The sequence below is a fragment of the Haliaeetus albicilla genome, chromosome 1 (assembly GCF_947461875.1).
Source record: "Haliaeetus albicilla chromosome 1, bHalAlb1.1, whole genome shotgun sequence".
NCBI classification, from domain to species: domain Eukaryota; kingdom Metazoa; phylum Chordata; class Aves; order Accipitriformes; family Accipitridae; genus Haliaeetus; species Haliaeetus albicilla.
The window spans coordinates 55,755,642-55,771,953 of record NC_091483.1 but is presented as its reverse complement, the minus strand read 5'-3'; the positions used below and the strand labels follow the sequence as shown (position 1 = coordinate 55,771,953).

Below are 16,312 nucleotides of genomic sequence, written 5' to 3'. Positions count from 1 at the left end.
CTTATCCTGTTAATTTCTGAAGAGAAAGAGGTTCAAAGATAAGAATACCCCTACAAGCAGAACAATGCGAGACTCCATCTTTAATATGCCCTGATCAGTCTATCATGCGTTTCTGGCCACAGTGTCTTCGAACAGCTTGCAAAAAAATTTTGAACTTCTCAGCCAAACCTCAGTACATCTGGGTTAGCTTCCTTCTTTCTTTGCTTTGATGTCATAAAAACAAAGTGCCAGTTGCCAGCCTCTCTTTTTTTTCCCACGACAAGACCTCATTTGTAGCTGAAAGAACAGTAAAAATCTGGTGATATTTGGCCCAACTGCTATGTCCTGCTGACAGCCAGCACAAACAAGATGTTAAGAGAGAAAAAGCAGGCAGGTTTCCACTGAGATGTCAGACACTCAGTTTTCTAAGCCTAACATTGGCTGCATCAAGAGCCGCTGAATTGTTACTGACCAGTGACCCTGGTGCACCGGCATCCTCACAAACATCACAGCTCCTAACCTGAAGATCTTAAGTTCTAGTTCAGCAGCGTGAACAAAGGAAGCAACCAGGGATGATGAATAAAAGAAGCAAAAGGAAGAAAATCAACAATTCCTAAAGCTACTTATGCTGCTTTGATAGTACTGTGAATATAAGACTTCTTTCCAATACCCATTAATTAATTAGCATTGATTTGCAAGGGTTTAAGGCATTCATACATCTTCTTAGACCAGCATTCTGGTCTCTAGCAATTGTCTACAAAGGAAACTTCAAAAAGTAAAGTTGAAAATATCCCCAAATCACATGCCAGCTGTGCCCAACGGGCAGAACCAGAGTCATCATTTATACTTCCCATGCTGTGCTTTCCTAAGATATCTTTGAGAAATTAATTACTTGAACTTGAACTATTTCTGGAGCAAGAAACCTATAAATATTAATGTTTTAAATGAAAATTTTTATTTTAGAAGCTTGAAACTATTGGGTTTTTAAACTCTTAGCAGCCTATTTCTGAGGCTATGTAAATCTGAAGAAAAGTACTCTTTCTCCTCTTTAGATTTTCAAATTCTTGATTCTTAAAAGAAGGATGAGTAAAGGTAAAGAATGAGGGAAAATTTTTAAACTCCTGTTGTTTTCTGCTACTACTATGAAAGCATTATATATTCATTAGTAGCATTTATTCTGAACTGAGTAAAATCTGTCCTACAAATACTGCTTTTCTTGTTTGTTCTAACTATACCTACTTAGGGCATCAAGTCTAAAACCTGATAAAAACAAATAAAGAGTCATAAAACATGTAATTTTGTAACTGTATTTAAATGTTTTCCACCTCTAGCTTTTTGGCCATCGCCATTTTTTAAATACTTCTTGACCAGTCCATAAAAACCCCTGGATTTGTCTAATGAGAGTTATAAATGCAAAGTCAATGATACAAAGTTTATTTTTTTCTATACCTTAATTTTTCAATAATTAATACTCTAATATTAAAAGTAAATAAAACAAAGCCATTCTATGCCTTAACATTTTATTTTCTTCTGTTATTGCAGTTTGGCAGCCTATTATACAAATCATATTTCAGTAAACTCCCCTGAAATTTCTCCCAGAAAGTAGTTTTTACCAGACCTACTAATGTAAACCTTTGCTTGCGACATTCACACAGGCAACTGGGAACGTCAGAGTTCAAGCATTTAATTCATATTTACAGTAACATGCCCCAGTGTGTTTTAGGTTCCAACTGAACCTTTTGACTTAGAATGGCCTCTTCCTCCTTAAGTTTAAATTCACCCTTTATTTTGCACTGTACCTAACAGAATTTCAAAGCTCCCTTTGACTAGCATCATTACTCTTCGTAAAGGAATGAGGAAGAATATTTCTTTCCACGTGGGGGAAAACCTGTAACTACATGCAAACAGGATGTAATATAGCAAACAACAGTTTTGCTCCACAGAGTGTTCTAAAGTTGGCAGTCACCTTTCTAAATAAATAAATACTGTTTTGTCAGTGATCTCTTAAATGCTATTAAATCTCTAGTGTCTGAACCTTTCCCCTTCAAATACAAAAGCACCAGAGCTAGAGTTTAAAAAAAAAAAAAAGAAAAAAAAGAAGTCAGCAGAAATGGGGTATTTGATATGGGTTGTTGCAATTGGTTTATCTGGAGCTTTCCTGAAGTCCATGCAGAGCATGCAGTTTATTCTAGCAACAGTAGCTGACAGAGTAGTTTGCATGTGGGACGCTTTCTCCTTTCAATAGCATTCTCTTCTGCAATTTGAATCATTACAGAATCTAGTTATGGGTTTAGCAAAAGTATATTGCTTTAATAGAAAGAATGCCCCAGAGGAAAGCTTATTCTAGCATAGCCACGCCTGATGAAGATAAATTATGTATATCCCAACACATTATGTACTTAATGCAATGCAGAATTTTATTTAAAAATTAATATGAAGAACTTCACACATAACAATCTTATAACAAAAAAATTGCAGTTCAAGATTTTCCATGTTGATACGCAGGGAAGTCCAAAGTAAGGCCCAAAACTTTATATAACCTTATCTACTTATGATTGCTAAAAATCTGGTTACATACACTTCCCTAATGAGGATCCATGCCCTTACACCCAATCTACACAAAAAGTGCTATAAAATAGACTGTAGGCAAAGATAAGGCAGGGAAAAAGTATACATGTAGGTATGAATGTTTAGCAACAGTGAAAGCTAGACCAACTCGAAAATACTGAAAAATAATCACACAGCTTCAGTCATGCAGAAGAAAAATGAGCAAATATAAAGAAGGCTTCTACACAATACACGTGAGAGCAAGGCTCAATGATCCAGCTGAGCTGAGACACCCATACACATCCACCAAAAGAGGCAGTCAGCCTCTCACTGCTAGGCAGGTAGTCCTGACCCTTCTTTCACACCAGCCCTCACGACCACCCTCCTTGCCTTGAGATGATTCAGTTGGATAACCAAAAAAAACCCTCTCCACCTTCCTAAGAAAATTTCTGCTGATGTAATGACCCAAAACAGCTCACTGAAAGGATGAGACAAGTACCACAGTTGGCAGGTGAAAAGGTGACAAGGCTGCACTGCAGGGGACAAAGCCACCACTTTCGGCAAAAGTGATGTGATGAGCTCAGCCATCTTATAAAACTTCCCTCATCTTCATCCTGCCCGCTTGACCCACATCTAATGGAGTGGGAATGAGAAAGTTTGACAACTTCAAAACTTTCACTTATATATATACTGGGTATTCTTCAGCTTCAGGGTGGTACGTTGGTTTGTCTAGATTGGATGATCTACTTATAGCCTAGTTGTCTCCTTCCAGCCTACATCCATTTATAGACCTTGTTATTTCAGCCCTACCCTGAAGGAAATGAAAAATAACAAAGCTATCTTCTCTTTACGTAGCAGATTATACCACACAGAATATTACTGGCCTTTCATTTAATTGAATGCATGCCAACACACCATGTATCAGGAAATGCAGTGACTCATGACCTCATGTGCTCCAAGATGTACTGCACAAGTGGCCATCATTAAAGATCACCTAAGTTCATAAATAGGGCCAAATATGGAGGTTACACTCCATAATCCCTTAAAAAAATTTTTTTTCACACATTCACATTTTATTGGGTGATTAACTACTGACAAAAACTTGCTTTTCCCATGACAACTGACAGGCTGTGGAGAAGCCATCATAAGCACTACGTCCCTTCTACAGCAAACAAACATGCTGCTCCAGCGGGACAGGAATCTCTAAGTACATTTACTGTCACAAGGTACACAAATACATTAAAAAAAAAAGGGGGGGGGGGGATTTAGTAACTTTTTCAAAACTTAACGCAAATTTAGATTCAACTTTAATTTTTAAATTTCACTTTTCAGTATGTCAAAATGATTTTGGAAGATATAATCATGAGGAAAAATGGGTACATTCCCTGGAGACAGTCTGTGGAGTTTTAGTATTCAAGATGACTACTAACTGTCATGATTTTTTGAAGTCAAGGTTACAATTAATAAAAAGTTTCCTACAAAAACACTGAACATATTATTATTTGGGATGTTTAATGTTGGAGAAATAAAGTTAACACCCTACTTAATATTGTACTTATTTAATTACTGTTATTGTTTTGAAAGGCACCAGAAATAGTATCTCATTAAAATAAGATTTCTCTTGATTGTGAAGTAACACTGATTTTGCCACTGGAATATACACCTGCCATTAAAAGATGTCTGAAAGTTTTCTAGAGCACTGTACTGCCACTGATAACTCCTACCCCAAAGGACAGTTTGGAGGAAAAGCAATAGCATAACATCTCAGACCAATTTTTTCCCCAGGTTTTATTTTTCTTTGCAGTTTAACAGTTGCTGGGAAAACAAGTTGAAATGTATCATACAATAATGATTCCCAAAGTATTAACAAATTGTACTTTTATCGCTTTTAAAAAGTATAATCCACTAGCAAACTGCAAAAGAAGGAGCAAATCTGTCCTTTTGCTAAAGCCACGCACACCTCCGCATACACTCCACCTCACCCCATCTCCTCCCAAAGAACAAGACTGGCAACAAAACATTTGTTCCACAAGCCTTCATACGGTCCTTTTTCATACACGTTCCTATCATGGCACTGCAAGGTGATCTCACCTTTCTTATTTAAATTACAGTTTCATTGCTGTCGTCAAATGACAAGCCATAGGATAAAAATTAATTCATTACATCTACTTTGTTAAATACTGTATTATCAGAGCAGAACCTCTCTTGAGAGCCAAGAGTTCATTTTTGGTTGGTAAAGGAGGAAATAATCTTCAGTCAAGCTAATCCTATGGGAAGGTAAGCAATTCTTCAACTCCAAGTGCTTTTTTCATTCACATAAAGAATGATTCAGAAGTATCTGCCAGGCAACTCCCCAGTTTTCACATGCTTGTCAGCACCTGGCAGCCGTAGCCCCAATAATTCACTTCCTTTTAAAGTTGCTCCATTTCTTTCAGATTTTATAACACGTTTTCAAAAATGACTGCTGTACAGGCCGATACAGCTCGCTTTCTTGCCATGACTTTGTTCTGACACTCACAAGTCTAAGTAACTTTGAAAATCACTGTCACAAACCCTTACCAAAAAGAGGTCTAGGGCAATGACCTTGATGTAGCTTTGGCAGGTACGACATTAAGAGCAGCCCTGTTCTCTTAACCAGTATGAGTTCTTGAAATATATGTATGACTTCTGAATCAAGCTGAGCAAGACAATACGAAAATCTCATAGACCACCTCCAACACTGATTTACCAGAAGGAGGTAGGGACAAGTTCAAGGACAGAGAAGCACCCACAGGACAGGTGTACCCTTCTGTTCACCAGACAGACACACCACAACTGCAGCACAGCAACAGAAAGCTGCGTATTTGTTATTAGAAGGGCAACAGATACATCTTTTGTTCTTTTTCATTATCCAGAAATAATTCTTTATTTCTGAACCAGACAATATTATTAATACACCAAGTATTAGAGAAACAGAGGAGCTTTTAAGAAAGCAGTAATGGGTCGTACTCATGTTTACTGGAAAGCAGTTGTTCCTGTCGAGACTGTAAGCCTGAGAAATACATGCATAGTTTTCATTAAAACATATGTCATATCTTACAGAAAGGTATTCATTACATAATGCTTTCCATTGTAAGCAGCACCACGTTTGGTTTTTGAACCCATAGATTGCATTACTAAAAGTAATTCTCACGGCATCCAGACCTCCTTAAGCAAAAAAAGGTTTTTGTGGACAAAATATGACAGCTTTCTTACACCTATCTACAGAAATAACATCCAAAATCAGTATTTTTGCTACGAAACCAGAAACCTCAGAAGAATGGTTAAACAGACCACATATTCAAACTGCAATGGACTAAACAACAGAATCCATAACTTTAAGAACATTTAAGTTACATTATCACAGTTAAGATTCCTTAAATACTATGCAGCCAAGCAACCTCAGGACAAGCCTTGTAAAGCCTCCATTACATCCACAACTTCAGTAAGCAAATAATTCTTAAGCGGGAACATCCTCACTTCACTGTTGGATTAAAAGAACATTCCTGACTCCATTTAAAAAGAAGTAATGCCTAAAATTGTTGGCACAGAGACAGCATTCTGAAACTAGGCCATATGAATGTCACTTCATTGTTGTTACTGAAAGGAAAAAGATCAACTACAATAAAACCTTAGCCAGCACTGCAACAACATTATGCCAGCTAAGCAAGCCCTCAACCAGACCCATGGAGCTTTGCTGCCCTGCTGTTACATACTTAAACGCTCTCTACAGATGCTTATTTTTATGTACATGGAAATGCATGCAAGCATACCCACTCCTCCTCTGATGTTCTTTAGTATACAAAATACTGAAGTTATCATATAAACCATTGGCGTATGGAAATTTTATGAAAACACAGGAAAAACCTTTCTCAGGTAATGTCTTAGCATATACATGTTTATTGAATTTCCAAACACATACACAACATAAATACTGCGTAATTCCTTGTTCTGCACATACTGCATCACTTGATTGGAAAACATTTTAGGAAAAAAGCGACTGGCTTGCCCGCTTCAGCTCAATTCACTAAGCTATCCATGTGAATCACGACACTTAAACCCAGCACAGGCTGCATAGAGAGGTCTGCTCCTGGCCGGTCTGCACCGTGGAAAGCCATCAGAATGCAACCCTCACACACTTACAGAGCAGACATGCAGCTATGCTGTAATCACGGTAATTTTCACAAACGGAGTGACAATACTGGAAAAAAGTGAAATAAACCCCAGCTGTCTTATCAGCGTGCACAGAAAATTAGTTTGTTCGTAGACAATCCAAGCACCACTTGCTGACGAAAGAGTCAGAAAGATCTTCCTCCGTTGTGCTTACATAACAGAGGACATAAAGGAGAAAATGTAGCATCATATATAACCTCTTCTCAGATACCTTTTTTTAATATTATTACTCTCTCTTATTACAGCTGACAATCATCTAGTCTAGATTCTGCAATTCATCTCCTGATCTATACAGCAATTTGCCTAGTTGTAGATTGAATTTATTGTAACTAAATGTACTGTATGGTTTACTTTAGTTTGGAAACAATATAGATTAATAAACTCAACTTTAAGGATTTTTAACCGTTTTCATGAGACACCTTCAACTTCTACTATAAAATATTAGAAAAACCCTTCTGGTTATCTTTATTTCAGCAAGAACAATAATAACTACCAAGTACTATTACAAGGTATAATTTAGAACAGATACAGTTAATCTGCAAGGCACAAACTAAACAAAGTGAAAAGCAAAACCTATAAGGATGCCTATTTTGAAATATTCATTGCTTTAACTTGGAAGTTGTAAGTCTAGAAGTTATTAGTCCAAAACGTGAATTACAGCAGTTACTGCAAAAAGCAAATCTCACGTCTGAATAAGCTATTAGGACAAACTAAATATCTGCATACTCTCCTAGCACTGATTAGTACGCTGTACAATAAACTTGCTACTAATTCCTTCAAACAAGCCAGACAAGTGAAATAAACAATGCTGTACTGGGGTAAAAATCCCAACGGAGACATTTTGATGAAGTGTTTGGTGAGTGGAAACCGTGCATCCCAGTACACCTCAAACAGCAATTAATGAAACGTAACTTAAAGCTGAGGTTCCCGACGCCTCCTGCTTTTGACTTTTTAAATTTTTTACAAACACAAGAAACTTGAGACGTGTGAAATACTTAGCTGACGTACAATTACGTCATCTTTAGCATCCCCTGGCATCCTGTCATTAAGCTGCTGCGCTTAGGGTAGCAGAGCCAGCCACAGAGCGCAAGGCAGCTCCGGGGCCTGAGACCCTGCATTGAAGCGTGTGGAAGGGGTGATCTGAGGACAGGCTGGCTGTCTTCACGGAGAGCAGCATCCTTGCCTTCGGTGGTTCGATTAAGACAAGAAATCCTCGCAGAAACTCTAGATCCGGGCCATTCAGAAGATCAAAGTGGGAGCTTTTTGCAGGTGTAATAACGGGTTTGAGGTACAAAAATAATACCCCCTGTAAAACACTCGGTCCGAAGACGACTGTTTTGCTTCAAAGGAGCATTTGGAGCTTGGCAGAACTAAGCCACGGTGTCAGCATCTGATAACTCTGCAGAGACGAGCACCTACTTGTCACCTCTCCTGGACAGCAAAGGGTGCAAAGAACTTTATCAGGCTGAAACAACTGCAGCCTAAGAAAATTAGAATATATATATATATATATGATCTTACATGACAACTAGGAAGCAGCGCACTTTGCTCACCTCTCACACCGGCTATGCCAAGTTGCGCCAGCACACAGGACCGCCAAGAACCTGCTTCTGAAGCATAATTTCACGCAGCAGCAGCAGGCAAAAAAAACCCAAACCGAGGCAAACCACCAGAAAAACCAAACCCCAAACCCCATCCGCTATGACGCTGAGGCTCTCGGTGCCAGCGACGTACTTACTGCTGCTGCTGCTCCAGGATTTCAGCAGAGACTTTATGTTAATTTCGAAGAAGAGGGAATCCTGCAGGCTGAGCATGGTGCCGGGGGCGGGGGCGGGAGCGGGGCGCCGGCCGGCTGCGGGGCGGCTGCGGGGCGGCTGCGGGGCGGCGGCGGCAGCACCAGCACCAGCACGAGGAGCCTGCCGGCGCCCGCGCCGCTGCCGCGCGGCCTCCCGGTGACGCAGGGCCCGGGGGGCGCGCGCTGAAGGCGGAGGCGGGCGGCAGCGGCGGCGGGGGCGGAGCCGGCGGCTCCTCACGGGACCCCCTCCTCGCCCGCCAGGCCCCGCCTACAGCCACGCCCCGCCGCCGCAGGGGCCCGGCGGGTCCGCCGGGGGCAACGGCTCTTCGCGCCTGTCAGGGTGCGGCGGGTGCCGCCGCGCTCAGCGAGGAGAGCGTGTGAGAGAGCGCGGCGGCCGGAGGCGGGCTCTGCTCCGCCTTCCCCAACTCCCCCCGAGGGACGCTGCCAGATGACACCGACCGACCGACCGGCGCGCACACACACCCCCCCGGCAGCCGAACTACACAACCGCTTACCACTGAACCCGAAAAGGGCTGCGAAAGGCTGCCTGCGCTTCACCGAGTTTTAAATAAACTTCCAGCCGGTCTGCTAAAAGTCTAGCGAATTAAAGAAACCGCCCGGCAGCCCTCCGCACGGCGCCAAAAGCACGACAAGCTTTCTACACCGAGAGAGCAGCAACATAAAAGGGGGGAAAAAAAATAATAATCCCAACGTCGGAAGCAGGCGCACGGCGGCGGGCAGGAAGGCCACAAGCAGCATTCCCAGGCTGGACGCCGGCAACAGAACTACGGGCAGTTTAGCTTTGACACCTACAGCTATTAGCAGTTTGGGTGGTTTGGGGTTGTTTTTTTTTTCTTCCCATCTTTTAAAGGACTTGACAACACCATTTTGACATTTCTGCTGGTTTACTTCGTCCAGTATCATCTCACGGGCCACGATGAAAAGTATCTCAGCTGTGAAGTTTCAGGATTCCTAGGGATGCAATCCAACACCGCCTTTCGATAGGGCTCAGGATTTACCACCGTTCTTTTGGGGAAAAAGCAAGGCACCCCATCAACAGCCTATGCCCATTTTCAGCACAGGGTAAAGCACTATCAGCTTTATCACACTACCAGCTGCAACCAAAACGTGGTGGCCCTCCGTCAGCTTGAGGCACCGTTATCTTACACAGGTCAAAAACACATCTGAAAGCGTCTCAAGATTGTGATGGACGAATCTGAAAGTAGTTGAAAATTTCAGAAAGACTTCTGCATAGTGACAGGAAGAAATGATACAGAGAAAATAGTGCTTGTTTCCGTAACTGCCACCAAACTATACACATAACACTACCCTTGGGTCAAATACAGAAAATTGAAAGAACTGGACACTGACACCACTGTGACACCGGCTGCTAACAGTAGTTTAATTAGGTCTATTTAAACTGCAACTTGACCCACACCATACATATTAACAAAAAAATTAATCATAGGGGTCCCAGGTATGCTGATTAAGTCTGCTTTAAGTTAATTTTTAAAAAACCTACATAGTTTCAGAACTGCCGCCACCCTGTACTAAGAGTACACCAGCCATGAGGAAGAAATCATATCTGTGCCCTCAGATAAACTAGAATTATCTAAAGTTGTTGAAAAGATGTAAGAATGATGTACATCAAATACTTTCAAGTTTTGTTTTTTGTGGTTTTGGTTTGTTGGGGGTTTTGTTTGTTTGTTTGTTTTTTAAATCTACACAGACAGCCCTCCCCCAAAAGACAAAATAATTATCACCAATGGGGAGGTAACATAGACCAGTCGATGTCCAGCTAAACGGTTCTAAACGACAGGTCTAACACACCAGTGGAAGGACAGTGGAGAAAGAGCGAGTGAAGCGTGTCACTGCACTAGCCTGTTCAACCATCCAGACAGCTACTGTCTGACAACTGTTCAGGAGATGAATAGTTTTATTAAAAGAGACTGGTGTGATCACTCAGTTTTCATAGATTAAAAATAATCCAAATTTCCCCATGCAAAAAAAATTTTTTTCTATAATCAGGTATGAAGTTGCTACCTTTATCTGGATAGTCCTTTATGTTTCTGCCCAGATCAGGTACAGAATGTGCATCCACCCAGAGTACCTCTTTGGGACACTGCATCAAACTTTCTTTCACAACCCTGTTTCAGGTATGTCATACCTCCCATTACCTCACAGTCCTTTTTCATCACTTTTTATGAATACATGCAAAGTTATACTTCAAACATTCCTTTTTCCTCTTACTAAAAAAGATACAACTTTTGTTATGAGTAGGATACAAAGGTCAGATTTTGGAACTGGCTGATGAATTTCATCACTAATTTGAAAGACTGTATTAATTACGGTTGGTCTCTGACTGCCTTTAACACTGGGCTACAGAGAGTTCTTCAAAGGAATCCTTGTTAACAGCATGCATTCCAAAATCATGAGCCAACTCTCCCAGCACCTCAAAAATAAGGACTTTTTAAAATACACTTTGGATTCTTTGTAGTTAACACCCCCCCCCCAGCTTTTATTCTTTAAGTTATTAGCACCAGAAACTTATTAAAAAACAATCATCCCAGAAACCCCAGGAGATACACTAAAACAACCCCACAGAAATACTAATCATAATGTTCCACCTTCTGGAGTCCTGTTAAGACAACTTTCAACAAACAGAAGAGCTGCCAGTATTTCTGTAAAGCAGTGTTTCAAAAGTTAATGAATGTTAGGAAATCTTTTTTAAAATTTGCATTTATTTATGATATTGATGAGTTTGGTCAAACAACTTACACAGCTTTCCACCATGGCATCTGAGATTTTGTTGCACTATTATTTATTCATAATATCAACTACTGATCACTGTTGATAGGGCTTCCTCAAGGATACTTGCAATTAATTTTAAACGCAGTTAGCTCAGTAGAAAATACTAGCCCATTAAGAACTTCCAGGATGTTAAGAATATTTGAGAACTGTATGTACCAAGAGTGTAAGCTTTTCCTTCTGAAGATTTCAGAAGTAGTACTGAAGACTAGGAATATTTAATATTAGAAACAAAAATATGTTGAAAAAATCTTTTAATACTACATGAATATACGTAATATGTATGTTTTTGTACATATATGCACAGACATAGGAATTTTGATTCAATGGACACCATTAATTTAAAAGATTTAAGAATGGCATATACCAAATACTTTTACTGCCCCCCTCCCCCCCCAAAAAAGAGAAAACAAATACAAATCAACTTAACAAGAGGGGTAAAGTATCTGTCAGTATCTTAGCATTATCATATAAGCATCAAGTGTCATAAGCATTATCTTATTATACAACTGTGCACAAACCTTCTAACATTTCTTCTTCCTCACAACCCAATGTACATGCTTTTATAATAAAAGATGCACAGATGACAAATACGCAATTTTGGACCTCTTGGGTTTTGCGTTGCCTTTGAGTTAAGTTAATGAAATAACCTACCAGATACTAGAATAAACAGAAGATTTCAGGATAAACCACAAGTTTAAAATGTAACCTTTTATTTTTAATCAAAACAAGAATAGTAGAAAAGGAAAGAAAAAACATGGATTACAAGCCTCTGAACCTTGCCAAGCACAGACAAGGCTAATTCACTGAGAAGAGCCCAATAAAACTCATCGTGTAGAGTTACAAGATATCATCATCATGTATTTCTAAAACAGTGTTAAGAAAGTGTCATTTACAGCATGGATTCTTTTCCAGTTCCTGATTTTTCAGACAGAAAAATGAAATAGACTTCTGGAAAGTACACAGTGTTTAAAATTGAGAGCAACAAGTATGTCCACTATAAAGGAGTCTAAAAATACCTATCAGTTTGGAGTACTTATATGGGAAGTCTTCCATAATATTATTATTTTACTACCCAGAGAGAAGACAGAAAAGAAAGCACTTGCATTTAACTATAAGCCAATAGGTTTGATCTGGAGCTGGTTCATGTAAGAAAAACAATCCAAAAAGAAACTCAAACTGAGGACTTGTGCATACTTACATTAGTACGCTGGACATTACAGAATTCCAATAGTTTATATACTGATCCCAATATCTGCATACCTTTTGATTCTGAACCGGTTATAAATTTCACTATTAAAGGGAACAGATTACTATAAAGTCTATGTTTTTGGTACTTTCTCAAGAGTCACGGTGAGGCATGTGTGAATGAACACACTGGTATCAGTAAGCTCTTAAAAGAACATGACAAGCGTAGGACTGTAGGTGTAGTAAAGCAGAAGCGCTCAATCTGCAAACGCAAGCTGTTTGCACTCTACTAAAATGATTAATGCAAGTGTCCAGCCCCCACCACGCTTTTTGCTCAGATATGAAAACCTTTTAGTAAAGAGGATGGCTAAAAGCAAATTGCTTGAGTCACTTCAGCAACCTAAGTCTGCAGACTTCAGGCTGCAAATAGACCTATAACATTGTAAGATTCACACGCAATAAGCCCAGCTGCTCTGGGAAGTATTAGACTGTCCATTCGTGGTACTGTTCATTCATAGCACACTTGACCTATACAAGCGAAGTCAATTCAGCACTTCAGGAACACATACCTTGTAGATGTAATATTCAGTACATGTACAGTAAGCCCAGTCACACAACAGGGAAGATTTGCCCCGGGTGTTATAAGTAGCTACAGGACCCAAGCAATATAAGAGACCAGACATTATCGTGCTGTAGATAGTACAGATAACAGACGTTTCCTTTTCTTTATTTGTAGAATTTGGAGTTTAATAAAATAATTTCTAAAAGGATCACTGTACTTGCTAGGATCAAGACATTTACTACAAATGTGTATGCAAAGACTGTTTGTACAGCTTTTCTTTAATTAAAGTAGCATCATGCCATTTTCTTGAAGCTGCCCAGAAACATCGCTAGCAACTGTTTTGAACAATGTACATAACGTAAGTGCAATGCATAACAACTGCTGGTTTTATAACTGCCAGAGCTCTGGCCTGTGGCAAAGACCAAAAAAAAAATTTAATGTTGTTTCAGCTTCACCTCTACAGGCTGAAAAGGTAGGGGGATTTTCATGACTGAAGTATTGCTGAATAAGCTATCTTAAAAGAGCAATATTTGTCATTTAAAAGCAAACTTTAAAAAGTCAAAGAAACAACATTTTATGTGTCATTAATTATGTTTCACAGGGAACATTACAGGTTTTTAGCCCCATTTCCTTTGGGTTTTTGGGTTTTTTTCCATTTGAAGTGTTATTCCCCAGTTCTACAATTGTTTTATTTCTCTAGGAGTATATTCATATCATACTACCTCCCTCCTCCAACCCCCAATGTAGTTCTTGCTCTTTTCTACTGGGATGGCCAAGGTAACAGAATTATGATTTGTCTACTTATCTCTCTACGAAATAATTTGCATTAATCATTCCAGCATAAATATTCCATTTTAAAACCACACCTAAAGGCATTAAGTTATGTAAAAAACATGCAGTCACTGTTGCTTCCAAAAGTTTATTTGAGGTTCTCAGTCCTACTACATTCATATTCGGAATTGTATGGACTGACAGAAAAGGTATTCAGGCAAAGAACTACAAATAATAATTCCCATTAAAAGTAAATTATGAGTTTTCCAACTAGTTCTGAAAGTACACTGAAGATGCACATGTTCTTGCAGAACATAGTCTTTGAGTAAGATCAAAGAGGATACGGTTAATATTTAACTTTTCAGTAAATTCACATTATCTTGATGGAATAGCAATCCTACTTTAAAAAAAAAAAAAAGAAAAAGAAAAAAACCCACAAAACCTAAACAAAACCCACCAAAAAAATTCCCCATGACTTTAAAGAAAGAATAATTAAATCCTGAAAAATCAAACAGCTTTCAAGGTATTTTAACAAAGACCTTACCAAGTTCGTAAGGATTTAGACTAAACAGATTTCAATCTGGCCCTTCCTGAAAATCTAGCTTTCCAGATCAGCAGTTACAAGGAAGCAAATTACAAAGATTATAAGGAAACGAATCAGTAATAAAAAAGGTGAAACATTTCAAACAACGCAGCAGGCAGTTCTGAGATGATGTTTAACCAACCTCTCTCCAAGAGGAAATGAGACAAGTAAAGCGATACACAAACCTATAGCTGTTACTGTATCTCATGAGCCTGACAAATCCGAGTTTCTCAATTTTCACAGGCATCCCTGTAGTTGAAATTCTAGAGAACTCAGTGATTTACTCCCTCTCAGATGCTCAATTTCGACCTTCCACGACCGCAAATAAACCTTAAAGGTCTAAAGCCTGGTTAGTACGGTTCTGTCTCTGTCAGACAACCTGAAATAACTGACTTAAGATCTGATTTGCCCAATTCTGTACCGTGTCAGCCTCCTTACTATGCTTCAGCATTAATGTAGCAACGTACTGGTTTTGGGGAACCACTACTCTAGTATTCACCAACCTTTTAAATGGAACCTGGAAACAGTTACGGAGCTACACAGAAAATCCCTGCTTAGTTGCTGGGCGTTTAAATGGATAGAGTAGGGAAAGGCTTAACTCTGTTACCCTACAAGGCCTTAAGACAACTGCTAAGAATCAGTTATGTTTCTATTTTTGTTGCTCCTCCCAAGCTGCTGGATGTCTGTCCCACTTTTACAGGAAACATCATATTTGCATTATGTGAGGATCACCTACTCTATCCCTATAGAAAGCATTGGGGAAAAAAACACCAAGAGTTTAGGATTCATCTGGGAATACTTTAAAAAAAAAAAAGTTAAAGTGAATTACCTATGGGAGTAAACTCAGCACAGAAGTCCCAAGTCTGTTAAGCCTCATGAGTGCAATAGTACTTGGGTAGAAAACATTCTCAGATGCAGACTCCCACCAGACTCGCACAGCAGCTGAAGTTACTCGCGTATTTGCCTTGCCCTGCACCAGGAGATAAATTTCTGCCTTCCTCCCTCTGCCATAAGCAAAGTTGAACATTTGCTCCTGAGCCACTGCCGTTGGCAGCCCGCAGCCCATTTCTGTTTATGCATTAAAGCACTTTACAGCCCCACGTAATGCAGATGTATGTCTGGTTCAGCCACCTCTGCCACGGAGTGCTAATAGTAGGCAGAGGGATGGGGGACTGCACAGTTACAAGTGGGAACTACCCCAAGTGTCTGTGCTAAACCTCCTCACAAGCCCAAGCCTACCAACTTACTCCACTGTAGCTTAAATCCCCACACAGGTAACAGTTTCACAAGCTCCGTACACACAGTATAAGGACTTTGAAAGCTGTAGTTACAGGCCAGAGAAGCAAAGCAAGCAGGGGCAAGGCATGGATGGGCAACTTTCTCTCAAGGTTTCAACTCCTGAAACTGCCATTCCTGATGTTTCAGTTACCCAGGGTAGGAGCATAAGGAGCTCCGTCACCCAATATCATAAATAAATAAAAAATTACATTAACATGGCATTCTTCATAGTTGAACTAAATTGGCATATTTCTTCACTCCAAAGCCAGCAACTGTTTACAGTGCATTTTTTAATGCTTTAGTTACCAGGATTTAAACAATTAAATGCTTTTAATGCTGAATTTTACAGCTTTCCCATCTCTGTGAAACAACAGATATTCTTGTAGGAACCTGAAGCAGAAATACAAAATAGAAATGCTTTTAAGATTTAAAAAAGTAATTAATACATACACATTGATTTGCAAGTCAGAATTAACAGAATTCACGAGTGCCATTTCTGAACCTTTATCCTCAGCAAGCGCGCTGTTACATTGAAGAAAAGCGAGAAAAGAAATAAAAAAATCAGGAAGGGAGAAAACAAGAAGTAACCACAAATGTAAAGGCAGCTAAA

At 39.6% G+C, this 16,312-nt stretch overlaps 1 protein-coding gene and 1 long non-coding RNA gene across 7 annotated transcripts in view; both read right to left on the bottom strand.

The window, feature by feature from the left end:
* FRYL (FRY like transcription coactivator) overlaps positions 1-16,312 on the bottom strand; it is a 147,336-nt gene that overhangs the window by 122,434 nt on the left and 8,590 nt on the right. The gene's annotated exons all lie outside the window — the stretch shown is intronic.
* On the bottom strand, positions 6,427-8,542 carry LOC138686612 (uncharacterized). The gene is made up of 2 exons (XR_011325932.1): positions 8,448-8,542; positions 6,427-8,143 (listed from the first exon to the last, which is right to left on the bottom strand). It is a non-coding gene; the product is annotated as an uncharacterized lncRNA (long non-coding RNA).